Below are 26,458 nucleotides of genomic sequence, written 5' to 3'. Positions count from 1 at the left end.
AACACTTTCAGCTAATAAAGAGAATTCTGACTGGTAACATTTTACCAGGACATAGCAAATTTTAGGAACTCCATATAATCTGTAGAATACCTGTGTCATTTGGCATACAATAGAACCTAAGAAGATTTATTGCTTATTTGACAACACTTCCCGTGTCATTCAACCTAATTAGTTAATATGTCTCTTGGGGTGTTTCAGGGGCCCTTTGAAGCACCCCAAAGTTAGCTAGAGGTCAAAGGAACTTCATTATAATTTGAGTTGGGAAGTTTTGTCAAAAAAATAAGAAAAGGGTTTAAAACAGATAGGATGCCATGTCACTGTGAAACAATAGTTATTCACTTAGCCAAAGTAACAATAAAAGATTTCAAAGGCAAGTACAGAACAGATCTCTTAAAAGGTAGAAAAACTTAAAATCTGGTATCAAAGGCAGTCCAAAATCTTAAGAAACCTTGTCTTCTTAACAGAGAGAAAAGCGAAATTCAAGTTGTGCACCAGCTTACTTTTAAAATGTATTTACCCAATTAAACTTATTTTAAACTTAGTCCTGACCACGTACAGAACTCTTTTTTTCAGGGTCCACTTTCCATAAACCTTCTGTCACTTACTTTAGCACAATTCTGACTTTCAAGTGGTCAAATATCTGGAGAGATTAATTTTAGATAGACCTTCCTATAAGTATTTTAAAAAGTTCACCTAAAGCTCTTACCTCATTTGCATTTTCTTTCCTTAAAAGTTTCTTCACATCAAGTTATTTCCTTGCTGACAAATTTGCAACAGATATAACAAGATTTTATTTAGCTTATATTAAACCTAGGCACAATAAAAGTATTATACTTAATGTTGATGACTCTAACAGCATGTCTATATTAATTAGATCAACAAACGAACGTTAATACCAGGTCTTAATTAATACTGAATATTTCCCAGTTCACATGAACCTGAAGCTCATGTAGCTCAGTTTCTCTTGTATTTAGAATAGTTTGGTGTGTAAGTGCTCACTTTTCTTTAAGCCAATTAAATAGAGCTCATCCACAAATCAACCTCAGCAATGTTATCCAAAGACAAAGACACATACAAGGACACAAACATACAGAGACGTCATGGTTGTCATTTCAGAATTTCAGCACTGAGTCAGGTACAGCCATGTGAAGCCCATCAGTTTACAAAAAGAGGTTGGATTCAAATTAGGTTTCTGGCAGATGGAACAAATCCAACTCACTTGTCTAGATGGCTGAATTTTTACAGAAAAGACACTTAGGTTTTTTATTTATCCTTGATAAGTCAGTTTCTAAATTACTTTACCCTCTTTCAAAAAGGTGCATTTTAGAAAGATGGCAGAGATGAGAGTTCCTGAGAAGACCAGAAAGGACATTTGCATCTCAAAGATACAGGCAAGTTTTTCCTAGGATGACTTTGTTTTCCCTTTGTTTAATATTTACAAGCCTCTTAAGATAAACAGGGAGGGTTTGGGGAGTGGTATCTATTGGAGAGTCAATCAACTTGTTCCCCACTGTCAAAGTTCCCCGGGGCTCCTGTGGGGAAATTAGAATCGGACGCCTCAAGGCCAAGGGAGTCCCCTGGCCTCTTATAGGATGTCCGCACAAGGGAACTTGCCCTGCTGTGGATGTGGCTCCCAGTCCAAATTGGGTGGCTTGTGGAGTCTTAGATGGTGATACTAAATCAGGCTCCTGTCCTCTGGGGGTTAACACAGAAACTTCTATTTGATCCCCGTGGGTAGGGGAAACAGGAGGTGGTGAATATGATGGCGGCATAGGGGGAGGGTGGGCAGGTGGAACAACTGCCGGTGCAGCTTGCTGTTTTGCAAAACACTTCTAACTGCGAGATCCTATAAAAATTGAGTGAGCCATTTAGGGGCTACCGCCCTTGTGATCCTATATTTTGGGTCCACACCCTATTACAATAGTATACATGTCTTTCTTAGTCATAGGCTCAGGGCTATGTTACACCCATTTATCTACTATAGGCCCCACCCAAAGGGCTCTCCTTCAGGGTTGATGGAGTATTTCCCATTTTGTACACCCAAACGCAAAAGACGCAAACAAATTCTGGCATCAGTGCACACAAAACCAAGACCAAAACCAAGGAACCAGTTCCCAAATCGGTTCTGAGGGGGTGTAGTGGTGTAGAGAGCAGCCGTCTGGTGCAGAAGCCCACAGGCAGCTAGGAGGAGCTGTGTTAGTCCAAAGGGTCCGGGACACATAGTCCATTCTCAGCCCAGAAGGAGCAGCCAGGGGGAACCAGTGGGAGGGCTTGACTAATTGAGCTTTGTGCCTGCTATAAAGCTTATTGTTTAGCTCTTGGCCAGTAAACTATGGAGGGTTTGTACGTGGCTGCATAAATGGGTCTAAGAATGATGGACAAGTGTGGTATTCGTTGCCTCCAAAGTGTGGAGAGACCTAAGTAAGATGTGTTGGGCTTGCTATAGTGTGTTGGGGGGCTGAATAGTTAACAGCTGAGGTTTAGCTGCAAAAGGAATTTCCTGGCTTTTAGAGGATCAGTTAATGCCCAGAAATTTAATAGTTGTGGACAGCCCTTGAATTTTATGTGGGGCAATAAATAGCCCACCTCTATGTTATAGATGGGTCACCAACCATGTTAGGGCCTTGTGCACCAGTCTCCTGAGGGGCTGTGGATTAGAACCTCAGTATAGTGCCAGACGGTGCAAGGGGACACCAGGTCTTGCAGCAAAGACTGTGGGCAATAGCTGGGCTGTTAAGATAGCCAGTAGGCAGACAGGTTAAAACATACTGGGTGCTTTCTGAAGTAAAAGTAGACTGCAGCTGGGACTCCTTAATAACTGGTACTGAATAGAACATAATAGCTAGATTGTCACAGCAAAGTAATTCCCTGGAGCCCTTTGGATATCCTTAATGAACTGGACAGTGTTGGAAATGGGAGCCTTAATAGTGGGGATCAGCACTTATATTTCAGTAGTTGATTATAAGTCACCACTCATTAATAGCAGGCTTTAATAGCAGCCAAATGGGGAAATTGAAAAGGAGAAATGGTGTGTTTAATGACTTCTTCTTTTCCTAAAATCTGAATTATGGGCTGCAATCCCACAGCCCCCTGTCATACATGTTATTGGGAGATATTTACTGTCTTAGGTGGCAGTCTTATGGGCTCCCAGTTTCAGCTTCCACCAGGAAGGCCAGGAATTTGGGTTTGTTCCAAATGGCGTTGCAGTACATCAAGGCATCCATAGCTGTAACGGGAAAGGGTAGGGCCAAAGGGGCTACCACCACTAAAAGATTTTTAATAAAGATTGTTTCAATAGTGACATTCAATGGAAGTTGAATGCTTTCTACTCCCCTGACTACTATGCCTTGTAATCTAAAGTGTGGCCCTTGCTTATAATTGGAGGGGTTCCCAGGAGGCACTGTAATTTGAGCTCCCGTGGTCAATGAGAGCCATAAGAAAATTTGTTTATGTGTGTCCCAAGGAAAATTAGAGAAGTATATGGGCAAGTGTCCCAGAGGAGGGCCACGCTCCAGGGATCTGCCAGGTCCCTAAGGCAGAGGTGTTGGCAGAGGTCAGGGTACAGGATTCGGAGAGGTGACAGCTACCCATCACTCCAGTCTCCTGAAGAGTCTGCAGCGCCTGAGCAAAAATTTCTAACTTGTGCTTGGGCGGTCTCAAGTTGACATCATTAGGGACCCCCGATCTCCAGAGCTGCCAATACAGGGAGGTCTGTTAGTCATCTCATGAAGGATGGAGCTGTGTGATGGCACCACCCCTTGGTGGAGATCAGTAAGGGTCCCAGAAGTCCCTATATCCCTTAAGGGTCCTCTGCTGGGTTCCTGGCCAATGGGGCAGCAGGGCCCATGTGCCTTTACCGGCAAGCGAGATTTGGGGCTTCCGAAAACTTATCTTTTTCGTATCCAGATACAACATGGATGCAGCCCCACGCCTGTTGGACTGTATCTGCCGTTTCTTTGAATCGTAACCGCGTGGCTCTACAATTAGGGGGAGCACCCTTCTCCCCCTTCCCTTGGACAAATGTTTTCTAGAAAAATTTGCCTTTCAACCATGGTATAGTTACATGTCTCTGTTTCTTGTTCATGCTGGTCATCTGATGTTTTGGTGCAATGGATGGTGACAGGGAGCACCTGGAATGGAGTTTCCTCTTCCTGACTCCTATGCTGCCACTTCCTGTTTAGGGTGTCCCAGTCAGCCTGGGTGGGGTCAAGGGATGATTTGCAACAGCAGCAAGAAATGCAGCAACATAGGAGGCACTTACCTCAGCGGCATTTGCCCGTTCAGGGTACCGTGATGCCCCTGGTACAGCTGCCTCTATCATCGGTTAGGGCTGTGTGGGGAACTCTTGGATGTATGTTTAGGGCATAGGATGGTTTGGGGTAATAGTAAAGCTGTGTAGAGACTGTGTATGTGTGATCTGGGGAGAGATGAGGGGCGTGAGTGCCTTTGTGAGTGTACGGTTGGTGTAGCATGGTGTGGTTGGGTGGTGGGCGGCTTCTGGGTGTTTTGAGGCTACGTGTGCAGGCATTTGAGAAGAGGTAGGGGTGTGCATTTTAATGCTTTGTGTGTTGGATCTGTGTGTATTCAGAGTGCAGGGGTTATACACATGCTCATCCTGTAGGGTAAGAGTCCAGGGAGTGTATTTTTGATGTGGAGGAATTTGCAGAGATTGGGGTTGTCAGTGTAAATTGGGGCTGCCAGCTGTGTGTGTATAATCAGGGGATGTGACAGAGGCTGTTTATAGTATTTCAAGAGGGAGATGGGTGTATGTTTGTATTGGGGGTGTGAGGTCATGGTGTGTTCTGGGGGGAGTATTTAGGAGAAGGTTGGAAACATTGTGTCTCTCTGATGGTATTTTGTGTTTGTCTCAGCTTCTGAGGCATTGTACATACGTGGATGTTGACAGCTGTGTGCGGACTGTATGTGTTCTGTTTGGATTTGGGGGGTTGTGTCTTCTATTAAGAAGTATGTGAGTTTGGTTTGAATATATTTGGCTATTGTTGAAGGGTTTGTGTGTTTGCATTGAGGGGTTATATGGGGTTGGGTGGATTTTTGTGGGGTATGAGGATTTAGGTGTTTGATTATCAGGGGCCGTTGGGGGTGTGATTTTGTATTCAAGACTGTGGCTGTGGTTTTATTGGGGTTTGTAGTGCATGTATATTGGAGCAGGAGGGTTCTGGGCACACAGGCATTTGCTTATAAGTAGGGAGTTTGTGTGTTTGAGGATGTTTGGAGCTCTGTGGGGCTCTGTGATGGTGGCACAGGTGACTGTGGGCAGGTGGAGTGTGTGTTGGGCTGGAAGGGAAACTCGAGGGCCTGTTGGGGACTGTGAGGCACCCATGTGAACTCCCACGTGGACTGACCTTTGTTCCTTCTGATCTTCTGTGGCTTGTCCGCATCCTGATCTTCTGTGGCATCTACTCCCCTGGAGTGGTCAGCGATACTCTGCTCATTCTTAGCCAGATGAGTCAGGAAATGTCACTTCCTCTGGCAGCTGGATGTGCCTCTTGCAAGTGAGTGGTCCTGGAGTCCAGGGTGCAGGACTGGTGGACAGATGCAGAGTGAAGCTGATTCCCCCATGAGCCCTCTCCTCAGTGAGGTGGCCAGGAGGTCAGGGCTGTATCTCCAGAAGGTCAGACCTGGCCAGTCCTCTCTAGAATGTGCTGGAGCGGCCAACTCGTTGAACGCACCCTGCCAGGAGATAAACAGACCCTGAGGACAATTCCTAAGGGAGAAGTCTATACCTACCCATCTTCCACTTTCTCCTTTGGATGGCCTCTACCACAAGGTAAAAGCTAAGCCCCCTCACACGGCCTTTCTTGGCCTGGTCTTACTGAGCGGCCAGTCTCTCCCCACATCCTGGCTCACTATGGGCCCTCTGGTGATACCAGCAAGAGGGCTCCCTGCATGTCAGTTCTCACCTCCTTCCCTTGGCCCACGCTGCCCTTGCTGTTTGTCCTGCTCTTACTCTCCCAAGGCTGTTATGTTAAGTCACCCTGTCCAGGTGGGAAGGATCCACTGAAAATGCACATTTGAGTAATTACTGCATCACCTGAGTCTCTAGCATGTACCAGGCACTATGACGCTCGCCAAATCCCTAAAAACCCCACAAAGCGGATATGCTATTAGTTGAACTTTGCAGGTGATGAAGCTGAGGTTCAGAGGTGAGCAACCATGACCAAGTACCCTGTATGTACCAGAATATCAATCAGACTGGTCAACGTATCCAATAAAGCCAAACATTAGTCTGATCAGTACGCCTAGATGCAAGGCTGTAAAGGCGCAAACTATGTCCCAGCACGAGAAAGAGCAGTGCCAAGTACCCCAGCAAAGAAGCAGTGTTCATATCTTGCTTTCTTAATCGAAATAACTGCACATCAACCCACAATTTCCTACTCTGTTAATAGGAGAAAAATACCAATGTGTGTTATCCTGTAAAACTACCTTAAAAGAATATGTATGATCCCGAGTGCTTTAGTAATGACCCCAAATCACCATCATGAAGTTGAGATACTTCTTGAAACACTGCAAGTCTTACACACTGGCATATAGAATCTGTAAAGTCAGTTCTTTGGGTAATGATGGTAGATAGAAGTGGCCCAGAAGGACAGAAGACAGAAAATAGAGCAGAAACTATTTGTCCAGAGGTGACAATGGGTCATAGCCAAGGTTCAAGCATTACGAGGGAGGTGGTGAAAATAGTAATGGGCATAGAGTGTAATAAGTCAAGGATATCTAATGTAGTTGTGGCTCGCAGGCTCAAGAACGCAGGCTCAGTAGTTGTGGGGCACGGGCTTAGTTGCTCCGCGGCATGTGGGATCTTCCTGGACCAGGGCTCGAGCCTGTGTCCCCTGCATTGGCAGGCGGATTCTTAACCACTGCACCACCAGGGAAGCCCCTCATTTACTCTTAATGCTTCCCCCTGTTGAGGACAAACAGGAGGAAGAAAGAAAGGGCAGGGCTTCCTTGGTGGCTCAGTGGTTGAGAGTCTGCCTGCCAGTGCAGGGGACACGGGTTCGTGCTCCGGTCCGGGAGGATCCCACATGCCACCGAGCGGCTGGGCCCGTGAGCCATGGCTGCTGAGCCTGTGCGTCCAGAGCCTGTGCTCCACAGCGGTAGAGGCCGCAACAGTGAGACCCACGTACCGAAAAGAAAAGAAGAAAAAAAGGCAATAGCAAGGTTCCAAATGAGCTGAGAAATGACCTTCTAAAAGGGCTCTCAATCTGGCCTCTGGTAGATGTCTGTCGGGGTTTCTGCCCAGCCTAGACCTTCCTCAGGAGAGAAGACGTTTAGGGCTTACAGTGGGCTGACTGGTGGCCCCAAAGATCTCAGGCTCTAATCCCTGGGACCTGAGAATGTTACCTTACAAGGTAAAGTTTTGCAGATATAAGGATTTTGAGTTGAGACTATCCTCGCCCTAAGTGCCATCTGTAAGTGTACTTATAAGTGAGAGACAGGAGGAGATTATATACAAAGAAGAGGCGGAGGCAGTGACCACAGAGGCAGGACTAGAGTGCTGCACCTACAAGTCAAGGGATGCCAGCAGCTTCTGTGGTTAGAGTCTTTTGAACTCCTTGGCTTTTCAGCTCCTAGGCTGTTAGATTTGAATCCACAAATGCCCCAAGGAGAAAAGCTGCACCCAATGTCAAGCTTGCGTCTGTGTTTCCCTTCTCTCCAGAACTTGGCCCACATGTCTTGGTGTCTCTCTAACATTCAGATGCCAGCGAACAGATGTTTTCTTACTTTATCCAGGTTTTCTAAAATTTCTTTAGACTTCACCTGATCTTATGTTATTATTGAACTACCATCTCAATTACCCCTAGGAAGAAAATTTACAATTTTTAGAGAAAATGGAACCCTGGTACAGTGTTGGTAGGAATGTAAACTGGCACAGCCACTGTGGAAAACAGTATGGAGGGTTCTCAGAAAACTAAAAATAGAACTACCATATGACCTCGAAACTCAACTCCTTGGTATAAATCCGAAAAAAACAAAAACACGTGTTTTCAAAAACATGCATTTGAAAAGACACATGCACCCCAATGTTCAGAGCATCATTATTTGCAATTACCAAGATATGGAAGCAACCTAAGTGTCATCAAGAGATGAATGGATAGGGGCTTCCCTGGTGGCGCAGTGGTTGACAGTCCGCCTGCCGATGCAGGGGACACGGGTTCGGGCCCCGGTCCGGGAAGATCCCACATGCCGCAGAGCGGCTCTGCCCGTGAGCCATGGCCACTGAGCCTGCCCGTCCGAAGCCTGTGCTCTGCAATGGGAGAGGCCACAACTGTGAGAGGCCCGCATACCGCAAAAAAACCACACAAAAACCCCAAAACAAAACTAAAAAACACCCCGTGGGTAGTCAGAGGAGAGGACCGTCACAGCTCATCCCCCTGTGCCGTGTGCCAGGCATGATCTGAGCACCTGTACACATGTTAACTTATTAAAATACTGCTAACAATCCTATCAGGTTGGGACTACCATCACCCCGCGTACAGACTGAACAAAAGGAAAGAGAATATGGTGTCCTCCTTGTGTTCACAAAGCCCGTTAACTGGCAGAGGCAGGACTTGAAGGCCACAGTCCGGCTCCCGAGTCCATGCCATGCTTTACAGCCTCCAGCTTCTCACGCTCATTCCTAGAGCCACCTGGGAAGGAGGAACCAGGCAACTAAAGACTGGGTTTGAATCAGACTCCACGTCTGACCAGCCACGTGATCCCGAGCAGGGGGCCTCGCCTCTCTGAGTCTCAACCTGGCTCCCTTGCAAAATGGGCACATTAATGGGAACGTCAGCCTTCAGCAACGCTGTGACGAGTATCAGTGTAGCATGTGTGAACGGGCTCTGTAAACTCTGGAGTGTTCTGTGAGGTATAAACTACCCTCTATTCTCATTAGAGGGAATTCCTTTCATAACCTGCTCCCGGCTCTTGAACTTTGCTGTGCATCCAGTCAGTGCTGGATGATCTGGAACCAACAGCTGGTCTATTTATGGCTGAAAACCCACAGGTCATAGGAAGACAGCAGCACCCGAGCCCCTGGGTGGCCACAAAGATAAGGTCCGCGTCTCGAGGACCGATGACATGGTGGTCACTGAAGGAACAGGCCCCTCCTGCCCCTTCCACTAGTGACAACTGAAAACCTTGGTTTCCCCAACACCCCGATCCAAGATCAACCCGACTCTGCCCAATGTTGGAGAAGTACCGGCGTGTCCTGCAGGCCTGGCTGACCCCCTCTGACTGTGTGTTGCCTCTTTCCACAGATCAGTGCCCTACAGCAAGGCTACAACCAGGTGCTGTGCCAGACCCTGTCTGAGAGAAACTTAGAAATCACCTCCCTGAAGCACGAGGCCGAGAACTTAAGGAGGGAGGCCGCCATCACGTCAGGTGAGGCCCTTCTGCATTCAGGCCCCAGAGCTTCTGCCCTCCCCCTGCAGACATCACCAGTCAACCAGCACACCTGTGCCCGTGACCTGGGTGCAGCCTCAGGGATCACCCGTGTCGGTGCATTAGAGTTCTCCCTCAGTGGAGGTTTCTTGCCACCCAGTTCCGAGGGCAGGGCCTGGTAAATATTTGAGAGAATGGTATCTCTTGGCTACAAGGTCTCCTGAGCACTGGCCCCACCAGGGAGAACACAGGTCGCCTTGTGGCTTGGGTGGTTCCACAAAGCAGCCTGAGTGCAAACTAGAGCGTGGACAAAATGGGGTCACTCCTTTAAGGCACCCATGGTCTCACCCATTTCAGCCGAGTGCACTTGGGCCCAAGGGAAACCATTTTCTAATTTTATCAGAGGTGGTTGCCTGATAAAGGGCTTGGGTTGGGAGAGGGGCAGCCAACGCACAGCTGTAGCTGAGCTTTGATTCCCTGGATTCCTTCATTGCTTCCACATGTTTCTTGAGCTCCTACTAGGTGTCAGGCCCCGTTCCAGGCTCCGGGGAGGGAGAGCCAAGCAAGACAGTCAGATTCCTGTACTCACAGATTCGGGAGGGGGTGACAGACAATAAAAGTAAACGGATGAATAAACAAGCCCACTTCAGAGAGCAGTGGTGCTGTGGAGAAAATAAACTGTGTGTCGTGGTGGCCAGCGCTTCAAGGGGGGAGGCCAAGGGGGACCAGCTTAGTGGGTGTGCAACCATGGAACTCAGGTGGGACTTGAACCCGTGGGCTAGGACTCGAACCCAGTCAGAACCCACTATCTTTTAATCGAGATCACGCATCTGGTCTCGGGATTTAATAAAGCTCACTCAGGTTCTTTATGTCTCATCGCAGAAAGCATTCAGTGAGAGACAAAGTAAGAAGTGGATTTCTTTAGAGAGAAACACACTCCACAGAGTGTGGGCCATTTCAGAAGGCTAGAGGCCCCCAAATATGGGGCAGTTAGTTTTTATGGGCTGGGTAATTTTATAGGCTAATGAGTGGGAGGATTGGGACAACTCTAATATTTTGGGGAAGGGGCGGGGATTTCCAGGAATTGGGCCAACACCCACTTTTTTTTTTTTTTTTTTTTTTCCTGTACGCGGGCCTCTCACTGTTGTGGCCTCTCCCGTTGCGGAGCACAGGCTCCGGACGCGCAGGCTCAGCGGCCATGGTTCACAGGCCCAGCCGCTCTGCGGCATGTGGGATCTTCCCGGACCGGGGCACGAGCCCGTGTCCCCTGCATCGGCAGGCGGACTCTCAACCACCGCGCCACCAGGGAAGCCCCCCCACCCTCTTTTTGACCTTTATGGTCAGCCTCGGAACTGTCCTGGTGCTGGTGCGTGTGTCATTTCGCTCATGTGTTACAATGAGCCTGTAATGGGGCTCCAGTTCCCCTGGAAGTCGAATCTTATGCCCCCTTGGACCTAGCCGATTCTAACCAGTTCATATTGTATCCTCCACCGCTATGTCCTTCTTTTAGAGTGGACCTGTTTCAGGTGGGAAGGGACAAGCCAAGGGCAAGAGAGGCTGCATGGAGTGAACAGGGGATTGTGGGGCTGGGCAGGGTCGGGGGGTCTGGGTTTTTATTCCAAGGGTGTTGGGAATCCAGTGGAGGTTTTTAAGCAGAAACTGACATGCCTAGAGACCTGAAGAGGATGGGACCACTCACAGACGAGGGGAGGGAGAGAAGCAGGTGACAGGGAGGAGGCAGTGAGCCTCGGAGGGGCACATCACTCTGAAAGCAGCCAGCGCGTGGCAGGAAACATGCCCACAGCTGTAGAAGCCAGGCATAGCATTGAGTCGCACGTGAATCCCCATCTCTGTATGAGTCTGTGCTTCTCTTCTGCCTCACTCTGCAACTTAATCACACCCAGCCCCACCCCCTGCTGCCCCCAGGTCTCTGCTTATTCTCCTCCCTCACTTGGGATGTCCTCAGATATTTTCTGAGCACCTCCCCCAGGCTAGGTGCTGTTCTGGGCACCAGGAATGGAAGGATGAACTCGCTGGTCCTCACCTTCCTCCCGTATGTCGGCCAGTGAAACCTCATCCAAGCATCAAGCCTGTCTCAGATCCCACCTTCTCCGATCAGGGAGTCGGACAGACCTGGGTTGGGATAACGCTTGAGATGGGCTGGACCCACTCAAAGTGTGGCAAGCCCCAGAGGGATTTCCAAGTAACTGAACTGTGTCCTGGAGGCAAAGCTCATTTTTAAACTGAAATTCTGGAGCATTTTGTGCTTTATTTCATAGACATTCTTGATTGAAACCTACCACTAAAACTGGGCCTGATGTTCTTTCAAGAAAAGAACCGTAGGAGATAACCCAATACCACTGCATTTATGCACCCTTCTTCCCACTTTTATTCAAAATGATACTACAATGCAAGAGGGAAGAGATATGGGGAGATATGTATATGCATAACTGATTCACTTGGTTATAAAGCAGAAACTAACACACCATTGTAAAGCAATTATACTCCAATAAAGATGTTAAAAAAAATGATGCTATAGTAATGGAGTAGTTATCTATTGCTGCATAACAAGTTACCCCAAAATGTAATGGATAAACCCCCAACCAATATTTATTATCTCCCCCAGTTTCTGTAGTTCAGGAATTTGAGCGGGGGGTGACTTAGTTCTCGTGAGTTGCAGGCAAGATGTCGGCTGGGGCATCAGTCATGTCATCTAAAGCCTCGGGGGGAGCCGGAGGATCCCCCTTCAGAATGGCTGCTCATGTGTCTATTGGCTGGAGGCCTTAGTCCCTGAGCACACATGCTTCTCTCTAGGGCTGCTTGAGTGTCCTGACAACACAGCAGTTGGCTTCCCCCAGAGTGAGTGATTCAAGAGGGAGCAAAGAGTTGGCCACAGTGTCTTTTATGACCAAGCCTGAGAGGAAACAGTCCGTCATTTCCACAGTATCATATTGGTTACCCATGGCAGCCCTATTCAGGGTGGGAGGGGCTACACAGGGCATGAATTCTAGGCGGCAGGGATCATTGGGGCCATTTTGGAAGCTGGTTGCCGAGAAAAATCATAGGCGCCATGGAACAAACATAATTTAGCCACTTTGTGTTCTTGGGACATACCGTCTCATTTGACCCTTACAATAACTCTGTGTGGGACAGACAGTGGGAGGTGAAATAGCTTGTCCAAGACCACCAAGCTAATAAGTGGTAGAGAGGGGTCCAAACTCAGAGGACTGTGAAAACAGCCACCCCATCAATAGCGTCCAGCAGTGCCCTCTGGCACACGCCCGTCTCCTGGCCTCTGGAGAAGAATTCCTGGACCTTCCGTGTGCTGGGCCTCTGTTTCCCAGGCCCATGGTGTGGCCTCTCCTCCCAGCTTTGCCTGGCGTGTGCCCACAAGGGGCCCCCAAAGGTTTCTCCTCTCGCTGGTGCTGACTGCCCCTCATTCTCACTGAAGCCTCAAACCCTGTTCCGTGGACTTTGCTCTCATTCCCATTCCTGCTCTGGGACCCTTGGAAAAAGCCTCCCCAGTTCTAAGCGGGCACCGGTGGTGGCCCAGGCTTGGAAGGTCTTGTCCGAACGTTGGCTGACAGCCACGGTGTTGCCAATAATCCTTCCTGCCTCTTTGACCTCCATGAGTCTTTTGTTTTGGTTTGTTTGGTTCTTTTACAGAGATGGTGTCATCTTTGCAAAGAGACGTGTTAGTAAAGGATGGTCAAGTTCAACAACTACAACAGGAGGTGAATCAACTGAAAAGTGAGAACAAAGAAAAGGATCACCAGCTCGAAGCCCTCAGCTCCAGCGTGAGTGTCGGGTCATCAGCAAATTGTAGCTGCGAAAAGCAGACACAGTGGAGTCACATGACACACGGTGGTGAGATGAGGCCAGTGCCCAAGGACACAGGGAGGGTAGCTGCTGGGCAGGTGGCCAACTTCTCTGAAGCCTTTCAAAGGACAGCGTGTATGTGGCTCAGAAGAAGCATAATAGATTTTCAAATCCAGCAAACATTTTCTAACCCCTATTATAAATGAGTTTGTTTAATCCCAGCAACAAACCCACCTATGAGCATATACTGCCATTGCAAAGATTAACATTAAACAGAATACGATCTCTCTGTGAGCACGGATGACCACACGGCTGCATCGTGGTCCCAGCACCGCTGGTTCTCATAACTGTCTTCACAGCAGAACGTCTGAAGATCCAGATGCAAACACGCAGACGCTCATTTCTTCCTTAGACTCTAGTGTGTGGAATGTCTCTATGGAAGATGGACGTGGTAGGCAAGCAAAGAGCTTTTTACATGTAACTTTGACTATTTGCAAATCTTGCCTTCAATGCTAACTTTAGAATCCTGACTCTATAGGATAAGATTTCTCAGTATTTGCATGATGTGCCTGTTTCTGTGAGTCAAGGTAAAACCTCAAAGCTTTCATCTCAGGTGGCAACTCAGAGATTCCCAGAGGCTACCCGATAGCTAGGTCTGCATGGGGGTGGGGTGAGAACAGATCTTGAGGTTCCAAGGAAAAGGCACAGTAAGTAATACCTGGAACGTAGTACCATACCCAGTTTGGAGCTGGTGAAAGGCACTGCATGAGCTTTGGGATCAGACAGACCAGGGTCCCATCCCAGAGCTTTCTTTTATTGTAACTTATTTGGCCTCCATTTCCCCATCTGTGAAATGGGGATGACAAAATCGTTTTCCGAGAAGTGGGAGGCTGGTTTTAGTTGTGCTCTTCTGCCTCTGCCCGAGATCAGCTGCCTGGCCAAGCCCTCTGCATTCGTTTCTCCCAAGCAGAGTGTCTTCCCAGGCATGTGCTATAGCTGTTTAATGTGGTGTGTGTGTGTGTGTGTGTGTGTGTGTGTGTGTGTGTGTGTGTGTGTGTGTGTGTTGGGGACGGGAAGGGGATGCAGAGCTGGTGCTAAGTAGAAGGAATCTGCAAAGACAGCACCTGCTTGGCTCTTCTACCTCCTGAAATGCATTTGGATGATTTATGTCCCCATTTCCCCTTCCTCGTTGACCTTGGAATGAGGTCCCTTCTCCTCTAGACTGTGCTGGCCAATAGCACAAGGGCTCGTCATCACCAAGGGTACTGCTCTTGTGAACATTTGAGATGCCTTTTTTTTAATGACATACATCATGTGTGTTAATTTTAGAAAAATAAGTAGATGACATTGAGAAGAAAAAATAAAAAGAGAGGAGAGGAAATGCTACCTTCAGAAATCAGTGTTAATATTTTCATGTATGTTCTTCCAGTCTTATTTCTATATATTGCCTAGAAATCAATCAATCAATCATTTTATAGTTAATTTATACTATGCACATTTTTTAAATTTTTAAATGCTTACTATTTTCCCGTGCTAATAAATCAACGCTCTTATCATTCGTCTTAAAAGCTACATACTTTCTCCTGGATGTATCCAGTGTTATAAAGTGGTCTGCTGTTCTAAACAACACTTGGGTTGTTTCCTCTTTTTTTTTTTTCTTCCACTGTTACTGACAATTCTGTGAAGAGCATCCTTGAAACTACAGATTTACTTATTTCTCCAGTCATTGTCCTTAAGGTACATTCCTAAAGTGGGAATTGCTGGGTCAAAATAAGGCACATCCATCCTTATGCCGTTAATGCCTGTTGCCAAGCCGCCCTCGGGCAAGACAGCTCCTTTTACCCCTCCACACCAGTCGGGGCAGTTGTGTCTTTGAGATGCAACCTGCACAAAAGCCCTAAGATGGACCCCAGCTCACTGCCTCGGCCCCCTCCACCCTCACCAGTCACAGCGTGAAAACATCCCAATTCCTGCACCCTAAGTACCCAGAGTCTACAAAGCTGGATTTCCCCTGCAGTGAAGTTTGCTGGCTTTTGAAGAGGAATTTAGACGCTCTGTTCCTCAGAACTCATGAGAGGCATGAACTGGGAACAACTGCAGGATCCCGTGCTCCCATCACACAAATGGTCTCGCCTCTCAGAATTCAGAGGTGTGATTGGGTTATACAGCAGGAAACACTCCTGGGCGTGAACACAGGTACTTGGGACCCCCAGCCAAGCCCCCGTGGCCTTGTCCTTTTTCTCCACAGTGCTCAGTGCTGAAAGAAGAGTTACAGAAGGAAGATGCCCAGAAGGAGAAGTGGGAAGCCCAAGAGAAAGAGTTAAAACTCTGCAAAACCGTGCGTTGAACCTCCTGACCCCTCGGTGTCCACTGAAAGCCTAGATTGTGGCCTTGAGGGTTTTGGAGTGGTTCCTTGGCCCATTAGCTAGCACAAGCTCTGGGGCTTTCTGGGTGTTTGTCTGTTAATTTAGTCTCCTAATTCTTTGATTTGCTGGCCTCAAAGAGATGGGTGAAAAGACCATGGAAAACACACTCTCCCCAGATTTTCTGGGCAGTTGGCTCAAGGCCCCTCATCAGGTTTCCCCTGGGGAAAGGGACGGGAGGTGGCCACCATATGCTGCTGGAAATTCACCGTGGTCCCTACCCCTGGACTTGTGATGCCCAGACTTTCATGATCCACTGTCACAAGTTTTATCACAGCCCTGAGCACTGTTATTAACACAACTCTTCTTGAAGTATTTTTGCTTAAATACATTCAATTTTACAACAATTCATAAAACCAAAATAAAAAGCAAATGTATCACTGGCCTTGTATGGAAGGTGAACATAAAAATGAATACAATGAAAAGATGACCACTCAATGTTAATGTTCACCCCCTGTACCGGCCCGAACCCTCGTGCACATCACCAGGCATACGTTTTCCATCCGTTGGGAAGGACGGTGCCTGGGACGGGGGCAGGAGACGTGTGTTCTTCTCTCTGTCAGGAGCACACTTCTCTGCCTCAAATGAGAAAAAAGAAAAATGTCATTGTTCTTTTCTTCCAAACTGTGCCCATTGTGTCTTCCAAACAGCCCTTATTTAGATTGAACTCAAAAATATACCCGAAGGAAAGAGATTCTAATGAGTGGATAGGTATCTTGTACTGTTTAATCCAGGATCCATGCTGATCTTCAAAAGAAACTCAAATTTTCCCTCACCCAGCCCTTTCATTGCATCCGTTGAAAGAAAGTCTACTTTGCCTCAAAGATGTGGAATTGTCCCCCAAGGGAAGGAATGAAGCGAATCCCAGACTAGGTTTCTGCCTTAATGAACCGGATGAAATGAGTTGTGAAGTTGACTTCCCTGTTGTTGGAACTCTTTCAGCAAATCCATGACATGGAAAAAGAAATGAGGAAGCTCAGGGTGGAGCTGAAAAGGAGCAGTACCGAGCAGAGCCTGATCTCTATGACGCTGCGGGAAAAGAGCAAGGTATGGCAGGGACAGGTCGGCCTGGGAACCACTCTGGGGCCAGCACTCCACCTGCATCATCTCTGTTCATCCTCACAATGACCCCATGCGGTCTATACTGGTATTAACCCCACTTTACAGTCGGGAAAACTGAGGCTCACAGAGGTGAAGGAAGTTATCCAAGTTCACTTGCATAAAGTAGTTGTGGCAGAACTTGAATCCAGGTCTGCCTGACTCCAAAGCTCCTGTGTGTAACCACAACCCTAGACTGCCTTCAGATCTTAATTGTGAAATTATCTAAGAAAGAATTGATCCATTAAACCAAGTTTGCCAATGATGTTGTTCCAACTTAAATTCTCATATTGATTTTTTTTTCTTTTTGTTCCATCATTGAGAATGTTTTTAAAAATCTCAACATGTTTGTCATTTGTGTGTTTCTTCTTTTAATATGAACGATTTTTGCTTTATATATTTTGAGGCTGTGTTACTAGGTGCATATAAGTTTAGAATCCTAATACTTCCTGTAGAGCAAAACTTTAGATCATCATGAAATGTCCCTTTTCATCTCTAGTAGTGTTTCTCCCTTAACGTCTCCTTTGTCATTTAGCTTCATCACTGGCTTTCTCTTGGTTAGAGTTTTCATACCATATCTTTTTCATATGTTCTCTGTCAATTTTTGTCTTAAGGTTTAGACATATGCCTTCAAATAACATATCATTTTTACAAAATCCAGTTTGACAATTTTGACTTTTAGTCCATTTATATTATGTAATTACTCGTGTACTGGGGTTTAAATCTATCTTCTTGCTCAATACCAGATGTACCATCTGTGGTATGTTCCTTTTTCTCTCCTTTCTTGCCTCCTTCTGAGTGGATGGTTTTCTCTTATTCCACTTTCCCCCTCTATTAGCTTGGAAATATTTCACTTTTTTACTATTCTTTTAGTCATAGTAAGACAATAGCATTCATCCTTGACTCACCAAAATCACACATTAATTAAGTTTTTCACTCTTCTACTATTTTCTTAGTAGTCATCCTGAAGACTATAATGTGCATTCTTTTTTTTTTTTTTTTTTTTTTTTTTTTGTGGTACGTGGGCCTCTCAATGTTGTGGCCTCTCCCGTTGTGGAGCACAGGCTCCAGATGCACAGGCTCAGCGGCCATGGCTCACGGGCCCAGCCGTTCCGCGGCATGTGGGATCCTCCCGGACCAGAACACGAACCCATGTCCCCTGCATCGGCAGGCGGACTCTCAACCACTGCGCCACCAGGGAAGCCCTGCATTCTTAACTTACCAAGAGGCAATAGTAGTTGATAATTATGCCCTTCTCCTTGACAGTGCAAGGAGTTTCAAACACCTTAACTTCACTTACCCCCTCCAGATTTATAAGCCATTGCTGTCATTTTCTAAACTCCTCTTGATAGTTAATACCCCACAAGACATTATTAGTGTTTTGCTATAGTCAGTATCATATCCACACATTACCCTTACTGTTGCTTATCTTTTCTGCATCTCTGATCACCCACCTGGGTTCATTTTTCTTGTGTCTGAAGAATACCCTTTAATGTTTTCCCTCATTGTGGCTCTGCTGATGACAAATTCTCAAATGTGCCTGTGTGTCTGTCTGGAGATGTATATTTAACCTTCATTCTTAAAACACATTTGACTGCGTATTGAATTCTACAATGGCAATTCTTTTCTTTCAGCACATTAGATACAGCATTAGATATGTCACTATTGTCTTGTGGCTCCTATTATTCCTATTTAAAAGTCATCTGTAAGCCTAACTGTTGTACCTTTGCATAATCTGTCTTTTTCTCCAGTTGCTTTTAAGATTGTCTTTTCCCTTGATTTCCAGCAGTTTTATTATGGTTTATCTAGGGGTGGATTCAGTTTTATTTACCTCGTTCAGAGTTCGTACGGGCTTCTTGAATCCCTGGTTTGGTGTTTTGCCTTACTTCAGGCGCTTGGGCTCTGTACCACACAGGCAGTGGGGAGCTCCTAAGGCTTCTGAACAAGTGACTGATGCAATGACATTCGTGGACAGTAATCAGGGTGAAAATGATAGTTACAATTTCTCACGTACTAGGCGTTCCCTTGAACATTTCAGCTCTTCATCTTCACAACAGCGCTGTGATCTAGAAATCATCCTCTCCATTTTACAGATGAGAAAGTCAAGGCTACTAGTTACTAGTAAAGTAGCCCAGTTGCACAGTCGGTTTTGTCTGACTCCAGGTTCGTCTGACTTCAGTGACGCTGGCGTAGCAAACAGCCACATGCTACTGTTTACACTGAAATTAATGAAAATTAACTAAAATTTTTAGTTCAGTTCCTCCGTCACACCAGCCACATTTCGAGTGCTCGATCCCCAGATGTGGCTGGTGGCTGCCGTACTAGACAACACCGCCTCGCTCAGAGTACCTGTACCGTTGCAGAAAGTTCTGTTGGACAGAGCTGCCTTACAGCTGGGTAACTCTCACAGTACCGTTAAGATTGCACTGGAAGAAACTAAACTCGAGGCGAGGAGGCCAGTTGTCACAGTCCAGCTTGCATGTGAGAGGGGTTGGTGGACAGGCGTGAGACCCCCGAGTGTGAGAGAGGGAGCAGGGCGGACGCTGAGGGTGACTCTGAGGCTTGGGGACGGGAACGGGGGCTGTTCATGCAGAACACAGACAGGGGCAGAGTCCAAGGCTGGACTTGGCTTTTGCAGCACATGAAAAAGGCTGCTGACATAGAAGTCAGAGCATGTTTAGACCTGGGAGAAAACTAAGGCCCAGAGAGCTTAGATGACTTTTCCAAGGTAACGGAGCTGGGTAGAGGCTCTTCCACTGGACCACACTACTCAGAAGAAAGCTCTTAAGGGCTTTTCTGGGTCTTTTATTACATCCCTGTGATCCCCCTCTTCAGATCCCTAAAAAAACAGCCTGTGAATTTGTTTCAGCACAAAAACATTCCATTTATTTACGAGAGTTTGCCTCATTTCCTGTTAGTGCCAGGGCCCAGGGCTCAGCAGGTGCATCCAAGAATTGAGCAGCTGCGAGGCCTACACTGGCCAGCCAAGGGTAGCGTGGAGCACTCCCAAGCTTACCGTGCGTTGACTGTTACCTAAGCAAGGGGGGAAAAGTAGGCAAGCTTCTCCACTTTAAATGCCTTCGTTTGCAGGCTGCTATTCTTAATAGACATTGCTTTAGCAAGCCTCCAGAGAGGTTACCACCAGTGAGTGTGCTCAAAGTGGTGACGACAAACAGTTATGATAATAAACCCAATCATAACATTTCCAAGTACCCATCACGAGTTATTAGAACGAGACTGTACGGCGGACATTCCCGTCCACCTTTCATAGGTTACAACAGTACTTAACACTCTCACAGAGCCCTTAAGCACTATTCCAAACATCGAATCCCCACAATGACTCTATGCAGTGATACTAGTATCATCATCCCCATTTGACGGATGAGGACACTGAGTCACGGAGCAGTGAAGTAACTTTCCGAGTGTCGTACGGCTGGTTAGGGACCGAGCTGGGATGGGAGTGTGCGGTAGAACATAGTTGAGCCCCGGGTGCAGAGCTCGGCCCTTTCCCGTAGGGGGCAACTCCCTGTGAGTTTGCCTCCACCCTGTGCATGCCTGTGACCCCTGCTGCTGGGCTGCAGCTGTCCTTACCCCTCAGGGGCTCCCCCACTGCCATTAGCCCCCCCAGAAGAGTTTCCCCAGAGGGCATGATGATCACATTAGCAGCAAGCCCACGCTTTGATCATCCTTTCAGGTGGAAGAGAAGCTTCGGGAGGATTCCAGAAGGAAATTGCTTCAGCTGCAAGAAATGAGGAACAGAGCAAACCTCATTAAAGCCAATTTGGAAAGGGCAGTAGGTCAGGTAGGCGTGCTGCAGAGCCCCTTCACGGGCCCGTGCTCTCCACGGAATCCCGCACCCAAGCAGCCGGCAGGGATGAAAGAGGAGGAAGACGGCCTGCCTTAGTTCACCCGCTTATTTTCTATACGAAGAAGTGTCTAGAAAGAACTAGAGCTGAGATTCTATCTAGATCTAGAGTCTGAGCTCTTAACCACGATGCTCTACTACTTCGCTATTAGTTACTAAGCTAAGCATCATTTTTCTGTGTTTTGAAGAAAGTTTCGTGAACCTTTGTCCCGCCCCCCAAGGTAGTGGAAATGACTCCTGCATTAGTCCTGTCCCCCATCAGCTGCAGTTCCCCTTCCCCTCATTTCAGATGAAGATCAACAGTTCTCGGGAAACTCAGCAGTATTTGCTGCAAGAAGAGTTACGGCAGCATCTGGCAGAGAAGGGGAAGCTGACCGAGGAAAGGCTACAGCAAGAGGAGAAGCTGAAAGCCAGAGTCAAGCGGCTAATGGCAGAGAAATCGGTAAGGTGGTCCCCGTCCTTCTCTTTACTACTGGAAACTGATGAAATGGGCTTTCCTATGAGAAACAGAGGGCATGTACTTAGATGGAGGAATCTCAGCAACTCCTTGTTGGGAACTAAATTAATTAAAGAGGGTGAATGATGTAGGAGGAATTAACATGAAGCTTGAATCCTAAAACTCAGAGATCAACTTGAAGATCAACTTGAAGAGGCAAGGTTATTGAAATGTCTAGAAATGGTACTTTGTTTATATACCGCAGCTGATTTTACTGATACAAATCCCAGTCGTTACTGCGGGTCCTGGTTTGTGTCTAAGTGTGTGCAAGACCAACCAATAGTATTTCAGTCTTTTGCTTTCTCTTCATGCATATCAGGGGAAACACATGGCCCAAACTGCTACTTACTTTTCCAGAAACCAGCCAATTAGAGGATACTTTACAGTGGCACCTCTCAACTCAAAGGTGTCCACGGATCATATGGGGATGTTGTTGAAATGCAGATTGTGACTCAGCAGGTCTCGGGTGGGGGGAGCCTGGGATTCTGCATTTCTGAACAGCTCCCAGCTGGTACCGATAGCACAGCTCTGCAGACTACATTTTCAGCCACAAAGTCTTAGAAGAAGGTTTTCCCCAAGTTGGCCGATAAGAACCACCTGGGGCTTCCCTGGTGGCGCAGTGGTTGACAGTCTGCCTGCCGATGCAGGGGACACGGGTTCATGCCCTGGTCTGGGAAGATCCCACATGCCACGGAGCGGCTGGGCCCGTGAGCCATGGCCGCTGAGCCTGCGCGTCCGGAGCCTGTGCTCTGCAACGGGAGAGGCCACAACACTGAGAGGCCCGTGTACCGCAAAAAAAAAAAGGGAGGGGGAGGGGGCTTTTTTAAGGATATAGGGTTGAGTGCCTCATAAAAACTGGGAGCTGAAAGAGAGCCTGGCCTCGAAATAGAACTGGTAAGCCATCAGATCTCAGGCATCATCTCTTTTACACACACACAAGCATGCGCACACGCACACACAGGCCGTATCTCCTCTCTGTGTCTCTGTGTGGCTCCCCTGATCTCTGCTCTCTCCAGTCATGTGACAGGAAGGAATGACCTCATGGTCCCCCAGTTCAAAGGACCAGCCCAGGAAGCAAGTAGCATCTTAGAGCCCATAACCCCAAATCCTGGGAGTGACCATCTTAAAAGCCCAGCCCGTGCCAAGTGCCCGATCAGCTATGACCAGGGACAGAGTCACACACATGGCTGCCTGGATCCAGGAGTAGTGCTCAGAAAAGGGTTAGACAGACCCCCTAGAGTATGCTGCATTTTACCCTCCTAAGACATCAGAGACATAAGGCATTCAGTTCAGTAACAGCTTTTCGAGAGAAAGTCCATCCCAATGAAATTGCCTATAATCAGAAACTCCTGGTTCAAAAAAAGATGCAAATGTCAGAAGAAAACGTTATCTGTGTATCTGGAAGAGTGTACACCAAAATGTGAATAAGGTTACCTGTGGGTAGTGTGATAATGGTGGATCATTTTTCCTTCGTTTTGCTCACGTCTATGTGTGTATATAAATATTTTTTACAACAAAGATTTTATTTTGAGTAAAAAAAAATGCCATTTGAGAAATATTTGGGGGTCTCCCTACAATTATAGAGTTTGGGCGTTTGTTGCTCTTGCTTGTTGTAGGTTGGAGCCAGAAAAGGCACCCCAAAGATGGACCAAGGAAGGGAGATGCTGAAGAGAGAAATGTCCAGCAAATCCAGCCAGAGCCTTCTGTTTTCTAAACCTGGTGGAAGGAACTAGAAACGTCGTCCTGCTGGGCCTCGCGTGATCCTCCGTGACTCAGTGTAACTCTTCTGCGTCCAACTACTAAGATGCTTTGTTAGGACATTAAAGGTTGCTACCCTAGTGTGTTGCTTCCTAGACTGGTATTTTGCACAATACTGTATTTTGGAGTGTGTGAGGAGAGGGGTCCTTTTCACAGATATTATGAATGTAAACATACGCAGGCGTATGAAGAATAAGTTTGAAATTCAGACTCCTAGGCCTGGTAGATGCAATTATGTGTTTGGGTAGTGACAAACCCAAATGTCACACCTCCAAGGAGCTCTGAGAAGCCCGCAGTTGAGAAAACCCAGGGCGTGTACTGGGGCCACAGGACAGAATGGTAACCTCAGGGCTGTTGGGGCCATGGTATAGTGCATTTATATCTGAATTTATTATAATAAGTGTGAACAGCAACCAGTTTTATCGCTTCCATAACAGTGAGTCATGTTTATAGGGCGCTCTGCGGTGTTCAAAACACTTCTCGTCTAATCCTCTCTCAAGCCCTGGGAGGTAAATAGCATTATGTTCCCCATTTTACAAATGAGGAAGCTGAGGCCAGAGAGGTTAAATGGCCCGTCTAAAGTCACACAGCTAGTAAATTCAAGAATTGGGTCTGGAACCCAGGTTTCTAACTCCATCTCACGCTGCCCATTCTGCCGCACCAAGACAGCCCAGTAGGTCAAGTCCCAGGCCATCAGGACAGACCAAGTACCCAGTCATCAAAGAACACACACTGCCCAGGTGGACACACCCCTTTCCCGTGGTGTTTGAAGAGACCCTCATTTTTGCCTTCTCTCCAGCCATCTGTTCTCTCCCTGCCTTTCTTGTACGGCCAGAGACCACCAAACAAAACAGGAGGAAGAGCCAGAAGCCATGAATATCATTTATTTTTTATTTTTAAAAAGGCACAATAAAAGTATTTTGATATTTTAAAACCAAATGCATTCTTTATACTGATTAAAACTAGAAGGAAATGGGAAAAATGATTTGCATGATCTTCCACTAAAGGTACTTCTTACACAGTGAGAAGGGTGAGCATCACCTGACCTTAAAAATAATCTTGAAAATCCCAGTAGTTTTCCATAAAGAACATATTACTTATACTGTACCATATCCCCAAAATCCAAAACAGCAATCTCCAGCACCAGAAGAGATCACTTGGTCAGGCAGTAGTTAAGTAGCTGGCTCATGTTTGGAAGCCAAATTGTGTGGGAAAAAAAAAATACTTTGGTTGAATACAAATATTTGAATTTGCATAAGTTAAATGTAATGCCTATGTGACTCCACTGTATTTGAGGTCTTTCAAAGGACGTGTTAATCTTTATCGTATCAACATTGCAACCCACAATGGCAATGTCCTTTCTTCACTCCTTGAACTAGATGGTTCTTTAGGTGTCTCCTCAGCCACACACCCCTTTCTCTGAGAATGCACATTCCCCAACCAGGTTTACCCTACCTACTGCTGCTCTCTTGGCCACACCTGACTGGCTGATCAGTAGATAGTCTACCCAAGCCAGACCAATCAGGTTTCTCTTCTAACCCAAGCTGGGCCAATCAGCACCTGTGTCCTTGATATTTGGAAGTGGGACACGGAGTTACCACACAGGTCATTAATGGCCCGGAGCTGAAAGTCTTGATGCAGTTCCCAGCTGGGGTGGCCATTTCTCCCACTGTGTTTGGAGAAACAAAGCCAGTCTTAGAAAGAGATGGCCAGGATAGATAAGCAACAGGTAGAGACAAGAAACCAAGCCCCAGGGAATTCCCTGGCCGTCCACCCTGCGCTTTCACTGCCAAGGGCCCGGACTCAATCCCTGATCAGGGAGCTAGGATCCCATAAGCCACACTGTGTGGCAAAAAAAAAAAAAAAGAAGAAGACACCAAGACGACCCCCAGAGAGACAGTGTAGCAGACACTACAAGCCCCTTAGTCATTGCCTCCCTCTACTGTATAAGCAGCACGTGAAATGCCCTCATTTCCCAGCCTCCCTTGCAGCTAGACCTGGCTGTGTTGTTCAGTTCTGGCCAGTGACATGCAGGTGAAGGCCCTGGGCAGGGCTTCCCTTCTGGAACTAAAGGCAAGGCTTTGCTAGGAGAAAGTTTTTCTCTTTGTCCCTTTGCCTTGTCTCCTTTTCCTCTCCTGGAGCTCGGACTAGGAGCTGGAGAAGCCATGTTGGGGATCACCAGGTAACAAGCAAGAGACCAAAGCCCACCTCAAAGGACAGTGGAGTGGAAAGACATGAAAAGCCTGGGTGGGAGCCTAGTGGCATCACTGTGCTCTGCAGTGTACCTGAACTGCCTACCTCTGTACATCCTGTTGTAGAAATAAATCAATCCTATCAGTTTAAGCCACTGTGGTCAGATGTACCTGTTTGTGCTGTGGAGCAAACCACTCAAAAGTTAGTGACTTAAAATGGCGACTATTAGTTCTCATGATTCCAGGCGTCAAGCTGGCCACTTGTACTGGTCTGGTGGGTTTGGCTGGGGCTAGTTTAGGGTGGCTTCGTACATGCCTGCCTGGTCATTGCCAGGCAAGCTGGGTTAGGACAGTGGTTCTCAACTCGGGGCATTTTGCCACCCAGGGGGTATTGGGCAATGTCTGGACACACTTTGGTTGTTAAACTGGGGTGGGGGTGATACTATCATCACGGGGTAGAGGCCAGGGATGCTGCTAAACATCCTGCAGTGCACAGAACAGCTGCCCAGAACCAAGACTTATTTGATCCAATATGTCAATAGTACCGAGAATGAGAAACCCTGGTCTAGAAGGGCCTCAGCTGGGACGTCTGATTCTGCCTGGTGTGGTCCCTCATCACCCAGCAGGCCAGACCAGGCCACGTGTGGTGGGTACAGGTTTCCAAGAGCAACAGGAGAGAGAAAGCCCCAAAGCACACTTTTCAAGTCTCCACCTGCCATGTGTTTGCCAACATCTCATCAGACAAAGCAAGCCACATGGCTAGAGTTCATTTGGGAGGGGCTTCAAATTTTTACCATCTACCCACATCCAGGTTTCTGTTATTTAAAGCTGAAGGCAGCGCGCGCCCAGAGCGTTAACGGGCGGGGGCGGGGGTGTGGAGTTGGGAGGTCAACTGGGCCTCCTGGTAGCCTCCCTGAGTTCAACCAATCCAGTGAGGAGAAGCCGTGGGCGGGGCGAGCTCCGCTGCCAGAGCGGCGTGAAAAATTTCCCAAGGCAGAGCGAAAACTTCCTGAGCGACTGAGCATGCCCGCTGGTGAAAGGTCCAGCCCAGCTTTCACCACATCCCAGACTCCAGAGGGACTTTTCTGAAACCCAGAGAATTGACCATGTCCTCAAACAGCTTAAAAATCTTCCATGGCTCCCCCATGCCTCCTCAGGAAAAAAAGATCACACTTCAGTGGGTTTTTTATGCTTCATCCTCAACCAATTTCTTCAGCCACGTCTCCCACTACTTTTGCAAGAACTCTTTTGCTCCACGGATGTTGAAAACTTGCAGCTTCTCATACATACCATGTTCTCTGTGCACACAGGTTCACCTACCTGCGATTCTCTGCCCAGGCCCTCTCTACCAGGATAATTGCATCTGTGCTTTCTAGGTCTATGAAGACAGTCATGCTTCATCCCTCTGGCATAGCTCTTGTTT

At 47.3% G+C, this 26,458-nt stretch overlaps 1 protein-coding gene and 1 pseudogene across 4 annotated transcripts in view; both read left to right on the top strand.

Moving 5' to 3' along the window:
• The window catches only part of LOC309807663 (uncharacterized protein), a 149,528-nt gene extending 148,135 nt beyond the window's left edge, over positions 1-1,393 (top strand). For 2 of the 3 annotated variants that reach the window (XR_014294609.1, XR_014294610.1), the window contains exon 7: positions 1,317-1,391. The gene's annotated coding sequence lies outside the window, so the exon portion shown is untranslated. Of the gene's footprint in view, positions 1-1,316 lie in introns of all 3 variants that reach the window. The other variant, XR_014294608.1, reaches the window with a different exon arrangement.
• The window catches only part of LOC309808885 (centrosomal protein of 78 kDa-like), a 525,691-nt pseudogene that overhangs the window by 141,703 nt on the left and 357,530 nt on the right, over positions 1-26,458 (top strand). The window lies entirely within an intron of this gene.

Source organism: Mesoplodon mirus (assembly GCF_964341445.2).
Source record: "Mesoplodon mirus genome assembly, chromosome: 7".
Classification (NCBI taxonomy): Eukaryota; Metazoa; Chordata; class Mammalia; order Artiodactyla; family Ziphiidae; genus Mesoplodon; species Mesoplodon mirus.
Note: the sequence above shows the minus strand (reverse complement) of the source record. Positions and strands in the feature narration are given on the sequence as shown.